Source organism: Notechis scutatus, chromosome 11 (genome assembly GCF_049901735.1).
Source record: "Notechis scutatus isolate UNSWTSFEM ecotype Mainland chromosome 11, rNotScu1.2, whole genome shotgun sequence".
In the NCBI taxonomy this organism is placed as follows: Eukaryota; Metazoa; Chordata; class Lepidosauria; order Squamata; family Elapidae; genus Notechis; species Notechis scutatus.
In genome coordinates this window covers 17,936,380-17,955,531 of record NC_142019.1, presented here as the reverse complement: position 1 = coordinate 17,955,531, position 19,152 = coordinate 17,936,380, and the positions used below count along the sequence as shown (strand labels likewise).

Here is a 19,152-nt window from a genome sequence, read left to right as displayed (position 1 = left end):
AACAAAAGGCCCTAAAAATAAATATATTTATTGTTGCAGAAGTTTTTGTCCTATGTAATTCCTTAAATTACCAAAAGGTGTAAGTCTTTAACAAGATGCTTCCCCCCCCCCAATAGATTAATACCTTGCCCAGAGAGCCTGGCGTGGCAGAAGGTTCAGAAAATGGTTTTGGCAAACTCTGGGGGCATCCCACCGGCTCATGATAATGGAATTATCTCCCACGCTGTTTCATATCTTCCCAGGAAAAGCCTTCAGGAATTGAGGATGAAATGTCCTAGTGATGCAACTCAGAATTCTTGTTGGAGGGATTTTTTTTTTAAAAAAAGAAGGAAGATCAAAGTTGCTTTCTACTATCTTTCTCACCCATAGCAGGAAAAGAGAGGGAGATATTATAATAATGAGATCAGGGTTCTTTTAACCTAGCATGTAATGTGGCCATAATTTGAACCTACCCTAGTGTGGTTTAATCCCAAGAGGTGAATCCAGCATAAAGACCGTACATCTGTGGAATCTTTGGTGCTCTTTAAGGTTATTTGTTGGCTTGCACAGACCACTCGGTTGGTGCCCCGATGGTTTATAGATGGAGCATTGATGGCGCTACCTGGCTGGGTCATGAAATGTTTGCAAGAAAGCAACCCAGCTCAGAGAGCACCAAGGACACCAAATTTCTCCTCTTCTCCTCCTCTCTGCAAACCTCACTGCCTTCAACCACTGATAATGATGACCTCATCTGGTATTGAAATGTCTGCAAGAGAAGAACCAAACTCCAAGAGCACCAAGGACTTCACGATTCAACTCTTGAGTTTAAAAGATTTTCCCCTCCACTCCCCTTAGGGCAAGAAACAATGGATGGAAACTAATCAAGGAGTGAAGCAACCTGGAATTAAGGCGGAACTTCCTGACAGGGAGGACAATTAACCCGTGGAACATCCTGCCACCAGAAATCATGGATGCTCCATCACTGGAGGTTTTGAAGAAGGGACTACTAGACAATGACATCTGAAATAGTATAAGTTCTCCTGTTTGAGCGGGACGCTGGATTTAGAAGACCTCCAAAAATAAAGCTCAATTTTATTGGTTTCCTATCTTTTCCCCAGGAGCAGGAGAGCATTTTGATGCCAAAAAAACTGTTCAGAGAAAGGGCTGAGCTTTGCCGTATGCAAAGCCTCCCACATTGCCCCCTTCTCTTAGCTAAAGCACTGAGTGCGATTTCTCAGGAGGACAGGAGAGGGAGAAGAAGAAGAGGGACTACTTACTTGTCAAGAAGAAACCAGACCTTCCCTGCATTTTAAGAGTCTTTTTCTTGAGTTTTCCAACCTTCTCTTAAACAGCTTGGCGTGGGCCACCTCTTTTTATACCCGCTTCCTTTTCTCAACGTAGTAATTTTATTCCTTTGTATGCCTAAATTACCATTTGTATCTGCTGCTATACCATTATTAGATAAAGGGCAAAACAAATATTTTTAATAAATAACACTCCCCCCCCCCAGTGCTCTTATTGTCAGGAATTGATTTTGCTTAGTTTGAGGTAATCGTTTCCTATTTTTAAATAAATATGCCACAAATGTTCTAAATGCACAAAGTAAAGAACAGCTTCTCTGCTTTATTATTCCCTTTCTTCCACTTTTGGAACTGGTTGTAACTTAAAAAAAAAAAAGATGCAGGAGGAGAGCAAAATCCCTCATCGCAAGTTTTCTTTTCATAGATGTACATTTGTTTTTAATATTCTAATGCAAATAATAAAGAAAAGCAATTAGTCTGGCTCTTGTTTATTCAATAAGCCATTGCTAAATTTCAATCAATATTCAATGGCTTTCCATCCTTGCTCTAATTTAATCAGCAGTCACTTATTTATTATTGATGTTGTGAGTTCAGAAGTTTCGCTTTTTTGTTTTCCAAGGGGAGAGATAATTAAAAGTCTGCCCCCCCCCACACACACACAAAACGCGGCGCCCAAAACTTGCTTTAAACCCGGGACAAGGCAGAGAAAAAACCACCCCGGGCAGAGGCCACCAGCAAATCGTGGCCACATCTGTGATCAACCGTGACAGGGACTGGAGCCGAATTGATCGCGCCACCAGTGGCCGAAACTCGGGCAACCCTCTCTTGCTCCACTGGCTTCCTGGGTCTAGAGAGCCAGATCTATAAAAGGCGAATCTTGCACGGATCGGATCGTGCTTCGCCTGCTGCTTTCTGACTCCAGCCTCGTGTCCAACCAGGCAGACCTCATTTGGGGATCAGTAAAAAAGGAAGGTTGGGGGTGGGTGGGAAGGAGGAACGCGGAGTTTTTGAGGTGCAGGCAAGCAGAGGCAGACCCCAGCCGTGTGTGTGTGTGTGTGTGTGTGTGTGCGCCAAGGGTGGGCTTCTCCATCCCTGCAGCCGGTGGGCATTTGCACTTGCTGAGGGTGGAAAAGTGTGAACAAAAACTCAAAACAACAACAACACATTTTGGTAAAAAGAGCCTGTCCGGAGATGAAGGCGCGTGGGGAGGAGAGAAAGAGGGAGTGGCAGAGAAGGGGGGAGGGAAAGGGGGTCCCTAACTAGGGAAGCGGGGGGCGGCAACAGCTTCTCCCCGCAGCCCAGAGAGAGCAAAGCAAACCCCCGCCCCGAAGAGGCAGCAGGACGAAGAGGCTCGATCGGCAGCGTTGTTCCAAGCGCCAGATAGACTGCGCCTGTCGCTGGAAGCCCGACGAGCTGGGGCGGGGGGCAATTTCCTTCTCGGAGAGGCCACGGAGTCAGCATTTCCTTGGGGGTCGGGGAGGGGGGTCGGAGGAAATTAAAAGCACTGTTGCCCGCCTCCCCGCAAGCCCCCCTTGGACCCACGGGCCTGCCTCTCCCTCCCAGGGGGCCCGGGAAAATCCGGACCCCGCGGCGCTAACTCCTTGCCCCTCGCGGGCTCCTTGTCGCAGGGCTGAATCATTTATTACCTGCAGTCTCCGGCACGGCCGAGGCCGCCGGTTGCAACCGCTCCTCCCCGGTTGGCGAGCGGGAGGCGGCGGCGGCGGCGCTCTGCAGGAGCTCAGAGGCGCTCCCCCCCGCCCCCAACACCATCATCGGCGGCGGGGGCAGGGGCGGTGCTGCTGGGCCGGGCCGGCTCCGAGTCCCCGCCCCGCCGGGGGCCTCCCCGTCCTGCTGGGAGGCGGCTTTAAGGCGCTCGCGCGGCGGCTGCAACTTTCCCAACCGAGCCGACCAGGCGCCGGGAAAGGAAGACCCCCGGCCACACCGAAGCGCCGCCGCCAGCCTCTCCCGGCCCGGCCCCCTCGCCAGCGGCTGCTGCTGCGGCTGCTGCTCTGGTCCCTCCTGCGGGCTCCGGCCCCCGCGCCTCTCCTCCGCTGCCCTCGGCCGGCTTCCCAGCCAGGTAAGGCGCCGAGTCTCTGAGCGCGTGCAGAGTTCCGCTTCCTTGCGTGCGGGTGGGGTGGGGTGGAAAGGCGCAGACCTGGCCGGCCGGTCTTGAGGGTCTTTGGGGAAGGCGAGGAGGAAGAAAGGAAGAGAGAGAGAGAGGGGGGTGTTAGCCTTTCCCTTCCCTTCCCAGCTGGGCTCATTGCTCGGGTGCCAAGTTCCTAGTCCCTGGTGAGGCTCTCTCTCTCTCTCTCTCTTCCGCGCCTCTCCCGTCCTGGGCTGTCCTTGCCGGAGGGTGCCGGTCCTCATACCCCCCCCGCCGCCCCCAGAATGGCCGGAATGGCGGTTCGCGCGGAAGCCCAAGGAAGGGGGATGCCAACCTCGCCATCACCTGCAAGAAGCAGGCGAGGAGTCCCTTGGAGTCCCGACGGGGGAAGAGGCGAGACGGGACGGGGGTCTCCACCAGCCGGGATTCCCTCTCCGGGTGGAGTCCGGGCTGAACTGCCTCTCCCCCCGCAACCTCCCCCCAAAAATCCTACCTAGTTCCTCTGCTGGGTTGACCTTCCCTCCAGCCTCCCCCACCCCCCACCCCCCAAAAAGAAAGCTGCACCGGGAGGGGAAAAAGAGCTACCCCCCCCATTTAAATCCCGGTTGCTGCCGTTCAACTCGCACCCCTTTTCAGGACTGTCCTCCCCCTCCCCTCCCCAAATACACCTGGGGAGATTTCACTCTTCCTCCAAAGTGGCTCCGACCCGAGTGCAGGGGGGGGGCTCTGCAGGCCCCCTTCCCCGCTGCTTGTTCAAGATGAACTTCTGGTCTCTCTAAAAACCCTTCTTCCCCAAAAAAATCCCACCTGCCACTTCTCGGGGCTCGCGGTTCATCCAGGCGGCCCCGCGCGTGTTAAATGAAGGTGGGGGTTTTTTGGGGGGGAGGGCGGGTGGGAGAGAGCGGGGACAATGCGGGCGCTGCTGGCCTCTAGCAGGGGGGGGGGCGGGCGTTGGGTGGCCAGAGCCCGGTGGGAATTGGGGACGGGGGGGGGGCTTTAGTCCTTTGCAAATAAATGACAGCCGGCTTTGCTCGCGGCTCTCCAAAGCGCATTGCAAATGCTGCGCCGGTTTTGTATCTGCAGAGAAGCCTCATCCAGATCCGGGGAGGGGGGAGGGGGGAAACAACCCCGAGCTTGGCTTTTAATTGTTTTGCCTGCACAGAGGCCAAAGTGAACCCCAATAGAGGCGTTAAAGGCTTGAACCTGTGAGCTCTTGGCTAACCACGAGCCGTCCTGCTGAGTGATAGGCGAGACCCCACTGCTGCTTCTTCGGTTCTCCCTAAATCCGTTCTCCTTGACTCTTAAAGTTTTGCTCTGGAGGTTGTTGGGAATCCTACTTACTCCTTCCTTAGATGGGATTCACTGCATGGTCCTCTTCCAAGATTTGATGGGAGGGGGCGACACCCGATAGATGTCAGGGGGCGGAAAAACTGTCCCAATAAAATAAAAATAAAAAACCCTTTGAACTGAACTCAGGGAGGGAGGGAGGCAAAGCTTCCCCCCCCCCAATACATTAGCATGCCAAATTACCTTTAAAAATGACTTAGTTGAGGAAAATGTCCAAGTCAGCATGGGTCAGCATCTTTGAGTCCCTGGAAGTAACTCTGCTCCCTGAATAGTCCACGAAAACATGCCTGTTTCCTTGCCTTTCACTGCCTTCCTGTTAACTCAGGGAAATTAAGTCTTTCTCTTGTGCCATATCCGACATTGGCGATCCTATTTTTATCAACAGCCGCATGAAAAAAAAAAAAGTGCCGTTGAGTTTTGTCCAAACCGGTCCCTTAAATTTTAAAGCCATGATGTTCTTCATCTTGGACCCTCATTTGCCATCAATCTTTACCTGGAGGATTAATTGGGCAACTTTATTTTCTTGTTTGCTACTTGTAACTGCTACCTACTCTACTTGCTCCTGAGGTTTCTCTATCAGGCTGCTGTGCTGAGTGAATTTAAAAAAAAAAAAACATTGTGTCATTCACACATCCTCAGGACTCTGTTTAGGAGGAGTCAAAGCTCTGGCTTTGTACTGTATATCCACCAACCTGTTGTACTTTTAATGGCATTTTAATTTCCCTGCCTCTGACTTGAGTGCAGAGTTGACTGGATTAATAATGATAGTGAAGGCCAAGGGAACGGGGAACAACCTTGGGCAAAAATTCAGATATTCTCCTGGGAAAATGTGATTCCTCTGAAAATGTATGTTACAAGCGATAGCAGATACAACTCTTGCTGTATAAAGCTTTGCTTCATGGGCTGGAAGGATGCGCGTTGAATGCTACTTGCCTGCTGTATAGGTGGATGGTAGCGTTAGGAAATAATTTATGGCGTTTAGAGAGCTATTCAGATTGAATCTCAGAAATTCTGCTTATAGTGCGTCCTTTTACTGATAAATACTTGAGAAAGTTTGTTTGCTTATTTGCGGATGCATTTGGGAAAAGGAAAATTGAAAGTAAATTGCATTTTCTTGATTTTCAGAAATGAATAATGTCTATTCCGTGGTTGTTCAAAAAAAAAAAATTAATTAAAGCTGAACAAATTCCAGTTAATTTAAATTAGCAAAGAGATTTTTAAATTTTAATGTTAGCTCCAAAGGTTGAAAACAAATAACTCTCTCTGGCTTTCCTTCCATATTTCATGTTTTTAGCTTGAAGTATGTTTCAAGCCCCCCTTTCTTTTTTTCTTTTTAAAAAGTCCCATTAGAACAATTTTGCTTTACAAATTCATTTTGCATTATGTTTTAAGCTGTCATGATTGTTTTGTGTCTTGAAGCCAATATGCTACTCAGCAAAATTATGATTTCTTGAAACGAGGCACTTTCTAAAGGAAGTGAATAGAGCTTTTTAAAAGCAAGTTGTACCAGCTATTTTTCCCCCGTGAAAAGGTTAAAAGATCCCTTCTTTAAATGTTTGAAATGTTTTCTGCATTGTTGCAAAATCTATGTCTGGCCGTTGTTTCTTGACTATCATTTCACAGGTTCCTTAGTTGCTTTGAAACTTTCAACAAGCTACAAAGGCAGGCAGAGGCTATGGCTATGGAAAACATGGTCAAATTCCCAGAGATCATTCATTTTATGAAGCTGAGCCATATCGTACAATAAAAGCACCGAGATGGCATTGGATCACAGTTATTTTGACTAAAACACCAGAGCTTTGAATAGGGAGGAATAAGAAAGAAGGCAGGAATCTCTGGTTGCCTTAAAAATTTCACCTCATGATCTAGTCTTCCCTGCCGGACATGGAAAAGGGGAAAAGATGGATATGATAAATACTTATTTAATTTGGCCAAGTGTTTTAGATGTTCAAAGAATTTGTCTCTGGTACACTAACACTCAGTGTACATGCAAAGCAACAGAGAGAATAATAATAATCCCAAGAAAAGGGGGAAATAAAAGATAATAAGGATAAATAATAATAGAATAGAATTCTTTATTGGCCAAGCGTGATTGGACACACAAGGAATTTGTCTTGGTGCAAATGCTGTCAGTGTACATAAAAGAAAAGATACATTCGTCAAGAGTCAAGAATCATCAGGTACAACACTTAATAATAGTCATAGGGTACAATAAGCAATCAAATCATACTAGGAAACAGTCAGTTTAAAGAATAGAATAGAATAGAATAGAATAGAATAGAATAGAATAGAATAGAATTCTTTATTGGCCAAGTGTGACTGGACACACAAGGAAGTTGTCTTGGTGCAAATGCTGTCAGTGTACATAAAAGAAAAGATACATTCATCAAGAGTCGAGAATCATAAGTTACAACACTTAATGTCACAGGGTACAATAAGCAATCAAATCATACTAGGAAACAGTCCATATAAATCATAAGGATACAAGCAACAAAGTTGCAGTCATACAGTCACAAGTGGGAGGGGATGGGTGATAAAGAGTGATGAGAAGGTTAATAGTAATAGTAATGCAGACTTAGTAAATAGTTGGACAGTGTTGAGGGAATTATTTGTTTAGCAGAGTGATGGTGTTTGGGGAAAAACTGTCCTTGTGTCTAGTTGTTCTAGATTGCAATGCTCTATAGCATCGTTTTGAGGGCAGGAGTTGAAAGAGTTTATGTCCGGGATGTGAGGGGTCTGTAGATATTTTCCCAGCCCTCTTTTTGACTCAGTGCAGGATACAGGTCCTCCATGGAAGGAAGGTTGGTAGCCATTGCTTTTTCTGCAGTCCCAATTACTCTCTGGAGTCTGTGTCTGTTCTGTTGGGTTGCAGAACCAAACCAGACAGTTATAGAGGTGCAGATGACAGACTCCATCATTCCTCTGTAGAACTGGATCAGCAGCTCCTTTGGCCATAAAACGACCCAAGTCACTCTTTTCAGTGCTGTTGTAACTTTGAACGGTCACTAAATGAACTGTCATATGTCAAGGACTACCCGCATCGTATGGAGTACTAGCATTGTGCCAGATGTTCCCGAGATTCAATGGCTTCGTATCACCAAGGAGAGAAAAGACAAACCGATTCTCAAACTCTTGTCAAGTGTTTTAAGAATTTGTGCTTTGGAGGCAACTTTGGATGTCTCTATTCTGGGAGAAATTCAGAATTTAGGTGGGAGGGAGACGAAAGGAATCCAGATTTTAATCCTGCAACTTTTTAGCTCTTTTCCAGTGTTTAGTTTGTCCTTCGATGTAAAACAGTCTCACCCCAGCTTGACATCTGAGAATAGCACCCAATTGCACCCTCACTATCCTACGATTTCTAGACATGGCAACATACCCAGGAATTGTTCTGACCAAGGCTTCCTGAGACTGTAATTAAGCACACGCTTAGTTAAAACAACTCTTGTTTTATTTCAATGCTGGGAATTATGTTCATTCCCAGTGTATAATGAGTCCCAAACAGTTCCTCAAGACAAGCACCCACCTTTCTTTCCTTTGAATTGCTGCCAACAACTAAAGGGCCAAATGAACTGTAAAAAACCAACCGAAGTACAAAGTCCATACAGAACTTCAAAGTTTAATCCAAACAGAGCAAACAACGTTGCTTCCTGCAAAGGTTTCTCTACCTTTGCACGTCCTTTATACCTTAGGGGAGGGGCAATCACCTCCAAGCCTAACTCCCGAGTCTCCCCTTTTGTCTGAGCTGCTCTTGCCTTCTAGCAGCTCTGTGCACACGCGCCCTGGGAACAGGCTCCCGCTGTTCTTCTGCCTCGCTGCTGCCAGACTCTGGAGGTTCCAGAGGCAGCACCCCACTCCCAGATGGCCCAGGCCCCATCTCTGCATCGGATGCAGGACCCTCATCCGAGTCCTCCCCAGACTCCCAAACTGGTCCCCGTTCTTCCCCACTGTCCGATTCCATTGCCGTTTACACGAGCTGCCGGTGAACCACAACAGGAATTTAAGGGAGGGTAGATATCCCTCTCCCCATTTATCCCAGTTGGATTCCCCAAGCCCCTGCAAGGAGGTTCAAGTTTCTTCACAAGCAGGACAAGAAGCTTCTATGCAGGAGTTTCCAGCTCATTTTGTTGTCAATGGGTCTGGGGGGGACTTTTTTCTTTTTTCTTTTACAATATTGACAGCATCTCTTCTGGGAAAACGATTGAAGTTCTACCTTATTGATGTAGATACCTTCCTTTCCCCCAGGTGACCTCTTGTCTTCTCACCCATCTGGGCCACAATGTCAACCAGATTGGAAGTTTCAAGCATCCAGGATGCCAATGTATCAGCTTCTAGAATTTAGAATTTTAGAACAACAGCGTTGGAAGGAACCTTGGAGATCACCTAGTCCAACCCCATGCTTAGGCAGGAAACCCACTTCAGACAAATGGTTATCTAACATGTTTTGAAAAACTTCTAAGGTTGGAGCATTTACAGCTTCTGGAGGCAAGTTTTTCCACCGATAAATTGTTCTAACTGTCAGGAAATTTCTCCTTAGTTCTAGGTTGCTTCTCTCCTTGATTCGTTTCCATCCATTGCCTCTTGCCTTGCCTTCTGGTGCTTTGGAAAATAGGTTGACCTCCCTCTTCTTTGGAGCAACCCCTGAGATGTGCTATCATGTCACCCCAGTTCTTCTTTTCGCTAGACTAGCCGTGCCCAGTTCCTGCACCTGTTCTTGATGTGCATTGGGAGCCAGTGTCTGGTGGGGCTATCCCAGTGCCATTCTGAGTGTCTCACATCTTTATGCTGCCCGCATTGAGCACAAAGGACCGCCGAAGCCATTCTGTTGATGACTTCCTGTATGGCTGCGGTGTTCACCCATATATTAGCTTATCGTGAAGGCCACATGCACAGCAATATTGATTTACATTTCAAATTTTATTAGCTTTCGTGTCTCCTTTTTGCCGAGCCTGCATTATTTTCACTTGGATTTTAATAACTTTATTATTATTATTTTTTAAAAAAATCCGCTAAAAATAACGGCAGGAAACTTTAGAATTTGTAATAAATTCTCAAAGATGAAGCTGGTAAGCAAAAGTTTGCGAGGGGGGTGGGTTTGGGAATGCTGTTTCTATAGATTGGTTGGCTTTGCCTATTCAGTATCGATCCAGTTGGTTTCTAAAATTAAAAAGAAAGGGGAAATTTTTTTTTAAAAAAAAAGAAAATTAAAAAGAAAGGATTTCAGATCCTTAACACGCATGAAACGCAAACGACGAATGACCTGCAGAAATTTCATCTCTTAAAATCTGTTGGAAGAAGGCAATACAGGAAGTTACAACCTTCGCTGGGATTATAATTTCCATCGTTAAGCCAGGTGGTTAAGCGATTCAGACCAGGTTTCGTGACTTTTTGCCATGGTTGTTAAGTGAATCACTTGAACTGTTAAGTGACTCATGATGTCATTAAGTGAATTTGGCTTCCCCCTCCCCCATTGACTTGGCTGGTTGGAGGCCTGTGGGTGCCAGGAATAGCAATAGCTCTTATATCCCACTTTATTTATTTATTTGATTTGCCAATTGTTTACAAGATAATAAGTATAAGTGTATACATAGTTGTGAATACATGAAATGGGTACATATAAGAAAAATAAAAGAAGAATAAGAGAAACAATAGGACAGGGACGGTAGGCACTTCACAATGCTTGACAGCCCTCTCTAAGCGGTTTGCAGAGTCAGCCTCTTGCCCCCCAACAATCCTCATTTTATTGACCTTGGAAAGATTTTTTTATTGATTTTATTTATTTTGTCAAGCAATTATAAGATAACAGGTATAAGTATAAGCATAGTTATGGATACAGGAAATGGATACATATAAGAAAAATTAAAAAAAAAAGAAACAATAGGACAGGGACGGTAGGCTTATGGTGCGCTCATGCACGCCCCCTACAGGTGGAAGGCTGAGTCAACCTTGAGCCTGGTGAGATTCGAACTGCCAAATTGGAGGCGGCCGGCAGTCAGCAGAAGGAGCCTGCAGTACTGCACTCTAAAAGGGACGTGGTGCCTCAGTGGCTAAGACGCTGAGCTTGTCAATCAGAAATATCGGCAGTTCAGCGGTTCAAATCCCTAGCGCCGCGTCACGGAGTGAGCTCCCGTTACTTGTCCCAGCTGCTGCCAACCTAGCCGTTCAAAAGCATGTAAAAATGCAAGCAGAAAAATAGTTGACCACTTTGGTGGGAAAGTAACTGCGTTTTCATCATGCCGGCCACGTGACCACGGAGACGTCTCCGGACAGCGCTGGCTGGCTTTGTAACTGAGATGAGCACCGCCCCCTAGAGCCGGAAATGACTAGCACGGATATGCGAGGGGAACATTTGCTTTTTACCTTTAACAACTGTGCCACCACGTAAATCAGAAAATCACGGTAGTTCGCACAAGTATAAAGATTTATTGCAAGCTTAGCCTAAGTTCAGCATAAGAGTCTGAACTACTAACAAGGAAGGTTAGTGGCGGTTAAGAACAGGAGGAATTCAAAGTGGGCTGGACTCAGATCTCTTGTGGGCACAAAGGGACTCATCGCTGATGACGCCTTCGACCCCTCCTTGAAGCTCAGCCTCGCCATCTCCTACAAAAATGCCGATTGCCAAGTGCCCAGATTTTGATCAGGTGACCACGGGGATGCTACCATGAATGTTTACAAGTGTGAGGACCGTAAGTCACTTTTTTTTTCAACGCCATTGCAACGTTGAATGATTGCTAAACGAATGCCTGGGAGTCAGTTGTCTGTATTAGAATTTATAGCTGGCACTGCCAGTTCCAGTCTTCCAAATTCTGGCCCCAACTGAACTGGTGGGCACCAGGTTGGGGAAAGTAAACTGGTTGGACGCTGACCAGCTTATCCAACCTAAAATTCCTCAAGATTTCTAATTCCACTTTTGGAATCTGTTTCTGCTCAAGTAAGTTTTTCTTTCGTGTGTTATCGCCAAATCACATCTGCTCCATTATTCATATCTGATAGCTATTTCCATCAATCTTTCCTTCAGTCTTGTGGGCTACTATTTCTCAACTTTAAAATGAGTGGACCCCAACTCCCAAAATTCCTGGGGAATTCTGGGAATGGAAGGCCACACATTTTAAAGGTGTCAAAGCTGAGGAACATCACTTCACTAGAGCTCCCAAATGTGCTAGAACAAAATTAGACCACCAGTAGAAGGCAGCAAATAGGTTTTTCTTTGTTTTCCATTAGTGATCTTTTACATTTCTTTTTTTTTAAAGAACTTTTTATTTTGACAACAAACATAAACAAACACAAACATAAAACATCAAATAAAATCATCTTTCTATTATACAGTGTGCCAGTTGATATGTATCTCTTGTGCACAATATTAACAGTCTTTCTCTCCTAAATTTAAATTAAAATTCATATTACGTAAATCAGCTATCCATATCATATTATATTATTATCAAACCATTGTTAGACTTTGATCGTAAATTCATATCATCCTTTTCGAGCAAATCTCAACTTTTACAATAATATCGTTCATTTCGTGATCTTTTGAATTTCTGCTATCCCTCCTCTGGCCGGCTGTCCAGTTTTGATTCAATCTCCCATTGAATCGGTTTCCTTTTTTCATCTTCAGACCAACTGAAAATCTTTTTCTTAATTTTCCCTAGGGAGCCATGTCAAATTATACTTTTTAATTATTAAAATCGCACTCTCTGTTTTTCTACTATTAGGCACACTGGTTTAAGTTTACTTAATAGTAAAAAAAAAGAAAAGAAAATGAATATATGAATTGGTATGCACAATCCAAATTTCCAGAGTTCTCCAGTTTTCATCCCCCAAAATAAAATGGTTGTTCAAATAAAGAAAATGAAATGCGTCCCTCGGACCACTATATAATTGATCCACAATAGTTTTGTTTCTTTTTTCCAACTCTAACAACATGCCTTCTCCATTTCTGTTCTCCAATTGCTAATTTTCAACCATTTGTATGCAATTCAAAAGAAAATGTTCATCTGCAAAATCCTCTTTCCTTTACAATACAATTTATAGCCAAAATAACTTTTGCCCCAAAGCTGAGCCCTTATATATTTCAGTATTTTATTTTGTGCTCTTTGCCTCCAACAATTCACTGAACCCATCAGTTTCTTCCTGGGGAAACACAAACAAACAGAGGAATCCAACCGATGGAAAACAAGGACTTTTGTAGAATTAAGTGTGCCTTTAAGTCTATAGAAATGTGACAAAGGGAATCACAAGGGGTTAAATGGAATGAATTAATCGATTGGTTGATTAAATTTATTTGCCGGCTATTTCACAGTTGAAGCAACTCTGAGCAGCTTGCATCAAGATGAAACAACATATAATAACAGTTATAAATATAAAATAGATTATGAAAATTATGGAAAATTAAACAAACAAAAAACAAGGATTTGGAGGGGAGACTAACAAGTGCACCAACCACCAACTAATTTAGGGGGTGGTAAATTGTTTTTATGCACATTTTTTTCTCTTTGTGTAGTCTTGTCTAGTTTTGCTCTATTTTTGTATTTCTTTTTTCTTTGGAGTCTGTATTTCAACAATTTGAATTAAAAAAAAAAGATTTAATTGCTGGGAATGTTTAAATCAGAGGCTGGGGGGGTGGGTGGGGTCTTGTGTCAATAATTCTTCATTCATTCTGTCTGCCCTGAGCAATGGTTAGACTAGATGATCTCCAAGTTCCCTCGCAACCTTTGCCTTTCATGAAGATTCGGTAATCCTGTTGATGTCCACATTGAGACATTAACATTCTTTACTTTGTGTTTCTTGGTCTTCAAGTTAATTAAGAATCATCCTTTACTATAATACAGGGTTAGAAATAAAACAGGCAACTCTGTGGCTGCGTTCACACAACAAGCTACATCTGGTTGGCTTAATCACAGTTTATGGATAATCCACACTTGGCTGGGTTCACCCCAGAGACCAAACTACCTGCAAGGAAGCCACCTGGGGGTATTGTGAAGACTCAGCCCATGTTTTCTATATATAATGCTGACCCAAATCTGTTTTTCTGGCATTGGAAAAAGGGCATCCAGATCGCAAGCAGCAAGGGCTGGGGTCAGAGGTGGTATTCAGCTGTTTCTGACCAGTTCTGGAGAACCAGTAGCGGAAATTTTGAGTAGCTTGGAGAACTGGCCAATGTCACCTCTGACTGGCCCTGCCCAGGGGTGGGATTCAAATTTTTAACCAGTTCTGTGGGCGTGGCTTAGTTGGTGGGCGTGGCTTGGTGTCATGTGACTGGGTGGACATGGCTTGGTGGTCATGTTATTGGCTGGGTGTGGCCAACTCAATATCACTCAGATAGAGGCGTGCATGTCCTCGCCTGGCCTTTCATGACTGTGGGGATGCTGCAACAGTCGTAAGTGGGAAAAACGGTCATAAGTCACTTTTTTCAGTGCCATTTGAATGGTGACTCCACACAAGCAAAGTACCAGCAAAGGAGGGGGAAAAAACTCCAGAGAAGTTCCTGAGACAGGAAGTCTAATCCTTCCAAGAATATAATAAGGGTTAACGGAGAGGCAGTTTCTGTAAGCAACCCCAGAATGTTTCCTTCCTGCCTTCCTTACAGGATTAGTAATTCCTTCTAACAACCGGTTCTCCGAACTGCTTAGAGTGTTAACAACCGGTTCTAGAGAATAGGTGTGGGCCTGTAGAATCCAACTCCTGGTCCTGCCCCCATCTCTTCTCTGCCTCCCATTGAGTCCCAGTTGATCGGCTGGGTCTTCTTTGGTTGCCCTGCCCAGGAGAACGGAGCTGGAAAGCAGGTTGGGGGTGAGGAGGGAATGGGATTTTGTAGTATCCTTCCCCTGCCATGCCCACAGAACCGGTAGTCGTATTTTTTGAACCCCACCACTGGCTGGGGTGCGATTCTTCTCGGCCGGCCGGGGAGCTGGGCTCTCACAGCTCATGTCCATTCACTGCTGTGAGCCCTTCAGTAACAGGCTCAGCTCAGGATGTTGGCTGAGCTCAGCAGCTGTTGTTTGGCCACGGGGTGGACACCGTGCCTGATGCTAGCTGTGTAAGGTGGAGAGATGCTTTCTAATAATCCCCTGAGCTTCAAGGCCTTTCTTGTTGCAAAGTCCGGTTTACATTAATCCTCCGCTTGGCTGCTGCTCCCAATTTGGGGGATGTGAAAGAGCCTCCAGTTGAAAAAGTGAGCGTGAAAAGGGGTGGAGGGAACACTGTAGACCCAAGTTCTCTTTAGGCTTGGTGGCCAACAGTGTTTTCATGTTTTCAAGGAGTTAATGATCAATTCTCTCTCCCCCTTCCTTTCTTCTCCTACTTCTTCCTCTCCTTCCTTCCTTCCTTCCTTCCTTCCTTCCTTCCCTCCCCTCTTCCTCCTTGTCCTTGTTCTTCTCTTTCTTCCTTCTTGTTCCTCCACTCATCCTTCTTCTTTGTCCTCCTCTCCTCTTCCTCCTTCTCCTCCTTGTTCTCTTCCATCTCCTCCTTCCTTGCTTCCTTCCCTCCCTGCCCTCCTCCTCCTCTGGTTCTTCTTCCCTCCTCCTCTCTTCCTCCCTTTCCTCCTTGTTCTCTTCTTCTTTCCTTCCCACCCTCCTCCCCTTCCTCCTCTCCTCCTCCCTCCTTGTTCTTCTCTTTCTTCCTTCTTTGTCCTCTCATTCTTCTTCCTTCCTCTCCTTTCCCCTCTCCACCCTATTCTCTTCCTTCTCTTCCTCCCCTTCCTCCTCCTCCTCCTCCTTGTTCTTCTCTTCCTTCTTTCTTTGTCCTCTCATTCTTCTTCTTCCTCTGCTCTTTCTCCCTCTCCACCCCATTCTCTTCCTTCTCTTCCTTCTCTTCCTTTTCTTCCTTCCATCCGCCTTCCTTCCCCTCTTCCTCCCTCTCCTCCTTGTTCTTCTCTTTCTTCCTCCTCCTCCTCTCCTCTTCCTCCCAGCTTTTAATCCTCCCACCCCAGCCCTTCCCTTACTTTAGACTATTCCTGGGGACCCTTCCCCCTTTTTCAGATGCCAGAGTTATGCCCCCGAGCGAGCGAGCGGAGGCTTTCTGCTGTGTTCCTTTCATCTCCTGTTTGTGCCTTTTAAAACCTTCAGTCCTTCTTCCCAGGCCGAGCTGTAAATCATGACTTGTTAATCACAGTGGCTGTGTTCCTACAATAGTCTAAGCCAGAATCAGAAAAACCACATTATAGCAATTTACCGCAATGGGTGAACCCAGCCAGGGGCTATTTTAAGTGCTTTTAAATCTTCCCTTCTTACTGGAGTCGTTTGCAGCTGGGTCTTCAGAATCTAATTTTGTGAGTCTCCCAGCCGTCTCACTTTCTTTCCCCAAAAGTTCCTAGCGTTGGCGTTTTACTCCTTTTTTTTCCCCTATGTTTTTTTTTTTTTTTTTTTTGAAAAGGGCTTTCCTTAAACCCAGCAGATACAGATTAACAGAGTTGGAAGGGACTTGGTAGGTCATCTAGTCCAACCCCCACACCCAGGCAAGAGACCTTACACCATTTCTGACAGATGGCAGTCCAGTCTCTTCTGGAAAGCTTCCAGCGAACTCTTTTTGCTTCTTTTCCTAAGGATGCGGTCAAAGCACCTGTTTCTAAGGTGCCCTGGATATAAAACTGGAGGACTCTAAAAGTGGTTCAATAAATAAAATCTGTTCGAGATTCAACCACGCCGCCATCTTGCCTTTTTTTGACCACTCCGCTGGGATGACCCCAGTTTCCTGTTGCTGGTATTAAAGAACTTATGAATTGGTACAATTGGGAAAGGGTCTTCCTTTGGGTTCGAAGGAAGATGGGCCTTCGACTTCAAAAGGCTCTTTAAAAACCCTTTTTGGAGGCCCGAGCGCCATTCCCAATCACATTAAATGAGCTGTCCGGGTGCATTAAAAAACAAAGTTGTCTCTTTGACATCCGTAGCTGGAAATTTTCCGCTAAGGGCAAAACTCTAAATGCTGTTAGGCAAAGAGAGAATCTGTGGAGGTAAAGCATAGGGTGCCCCTCTCTTTGGAAAGAGATATTTTTAATCTGCTTCCTCCAGCGAGCTCACCCCATCCTCAAATTAAAACAATGTGGTGGCATTGTAGCAATAGATACGGTGTTAATTAGTCCTTTGATTGCCTTTGCTTTAAATTCAAAAGATGGACAGAACTGCTTGTGTTTAAAAAACCGTGTGGCAATTAGTTTGGAATAAATTGTAGTCTCTCTGTGTAGGAGGCAAGGTTAATTTCCTTTTTTTTTTTTTGCTTGAGAAGGGTGGTGGGAAAATCCTGATCTTTCTAAATTTCTAACATGAAACAGGTTGGAAAGCTGCGTCCGCTTCTAGTTTCTGCTGTTTGGTAACTTATCAGGAAAATGCTGAAATTTAACTTGCCTTTGCAGGAGGCAGAGAAGGTATAAGAAACACAACTTAAGGCATGCTAGCTTTATTTGCTGTCATGATATTCCTTAGGGTAGGGGTGTCCAACCTCAGCAACTTTAAGAATTGTGGACTTCAATTCCCAGAATCCCCCATGCTGGCTGGGCAATTCCACAAGTCTCAAAGTTGCCAAGGTTGGACATCCCTGCAGTAGGGTTTCTAGGTCATGAGGAACCTGACATGGTCAATGGTGAGCCCCGTCTCCTCTTAGGGAAGGAGGAGATTGAGGTCCACCTGAAGGGGTGCGCTGAGGAATTTGCAGATTTTTCTGGAAGACGAAATCGCTCGACTTTGTTCCCAGTTGGATGCCGGCGTGGTTGCTGATCCGGTGGAAGCTTCTGTGGCAGGTTCTTGCCCTGTTATCTGGGAACGGTTTGACCCTGTTGCTCCTGAGGAAGTGGACAGGATCCTAGGGAGGATCCACACGAGCACCTGTATTTTAGACCCATGTCCCTCCTGGCTTGTGAAAGCTTCCCAGGAGGTGACAGGCGGGTGGACTCTGGTGGTGATTAATGCTTCCCTACAGGAGGGGACGGTGCCCCAGCACTTTAAGGAGGCTGTGGTCCACCCTCTTCTTAAGAAGCCATCGCTGGACTCCACCCGGTTGGACAATTTCCAACCTGTCTCCAATCTTCCCTTTTTGGGGAAGGTGGTTGAGAAGGTGGTCGCGCAGCAGCTCCAGAGGTTTCTGGATGAAACGGATTATCTCGACCCTCTACCAGTCAGGATTCAGGCCTGGGTTTGGGACAGAAACGGCATTGGTTGCACTTTTGGATGATCTCTGGAGGGAGTGAGATGGGAGTAGTGCATCCATCCTTGCTCTACTTGACCTCTCGATGGCTTTTGATACCATTGACCATGGGATTCTCTTGGGACGGCTTCAGGGGATGGGAGTGGGAGGACTTGGGCTGTCTTGGTTCACTTCCTTCCTCTGCGGCGGCTCTCAGTCAGTGTTGATAGGAGCCGCTGGGTGGGAGTTGGTTTTTGTTTGTGTTTGTGTTTGTTTTTTGTTTTCCCAAATTTTGTTCTATTGTACTTTACTAATTTATTGGATTCTTTTTGTTAGTTCTTATTGTTTTTATTTTTATTTTTTGTTTTAAATATGATTTTACATTGCGTAAGCCGCCTCAAGTCGCCATGGGCGAATAGGCGGCAATATAAATCAAATAAATCAATCAATCAATAAATAAATAAATTCGGTTGTACCTTACATCAGGGGTGTCCAACCTTGGCAACTTTAAGACTTATGGACTTCAACTCCCAGAATTCCTCAGCCAGCTTTGTTTGGGTCCAAGGCAAAGTCCTAGAGAGGCCCTGTAAACAGGGGTGTCCAACCTTGGCAACTTTAAGACTTGTGGACTTCAACTCCCAGAATTCCTTAGCCAGCTGGCTGAAGAATTCTGGGAGCTGAAGTCCACAAGTCTTAAAGTTGCCAAGGTTGGAGACTTCTGCCTTACATCACTACCTAGATGAATTGCTAGGAAGGAATCTGCCAGAAGATGGGACACTGTTTTCTTCTGGAAGGTGCTTGAAGGATGTTAACTAACAACAAGCTTTGAGATATTATTTCTTCCTTGGTTGGTTTCAAGATCTCCTGGCCAATGGTTCTGGAGAGTGAGAAGAATAGAGGCCCTGATGTTAATGACATTGACCTTTTGGAGTCACAGATTGTGACTGTTGACTCACAGGTTGATCCTTGCATTCCAAACCTTGTGCGGATCTCGTAATTCCTCTCCTAAAGAGGTGCTTTGGGAGACATGGAATAAGAGACCCACCTCTGAGGTTGGTCTGATGCTTTTGGGACTGAAAGAGGGCAGGATCATTTTTTTCTGTTGCTAAATGGTTGAAAGTCCTTGGCTGAAGTGCAGTAGAATGAGGTGTTTATGAATCAAACCAGAACATGGATTTTGTTTCTGATTATTTTTTAAACTTTTTAAAAATATTGTAAACCTTCCTTCTTTCCTTCCTTCCTTCCTTCCTTCCTTCCTTCCTTCCTTCCTTCCTTCCTTCCTTCCTTCCTTCCTTCCTTCCTTCCTTCCTT

At 45.5% G+C, this 19,152-nt stretch overlaps 1 protein-coding gene across 2 annotated transcripts in view; it reads left to right on the top strand.

Annotated features, from left to right (window-relative positions):
• The first annotated feature begins 3,272 nt into the window (after window positions 1–3,272).
• MEGF11 (multiple EGF like domains 11) overlaps window positions 3,273–19,152 on the top strand; it is a 530,131-nt gene continuing 514,251 nt past the window's right edge. For both annotated transcript variants that reach the window (XM_087972942.1, XM_087972943.1), the window contains exon 1: window positions 3,273–3,357. The gene's annotated coding sequence lies outside the window, so the exon portion shown is untranslated. The remainder of the gene's footprint in view (window positions 3,358–19,152) is intronic.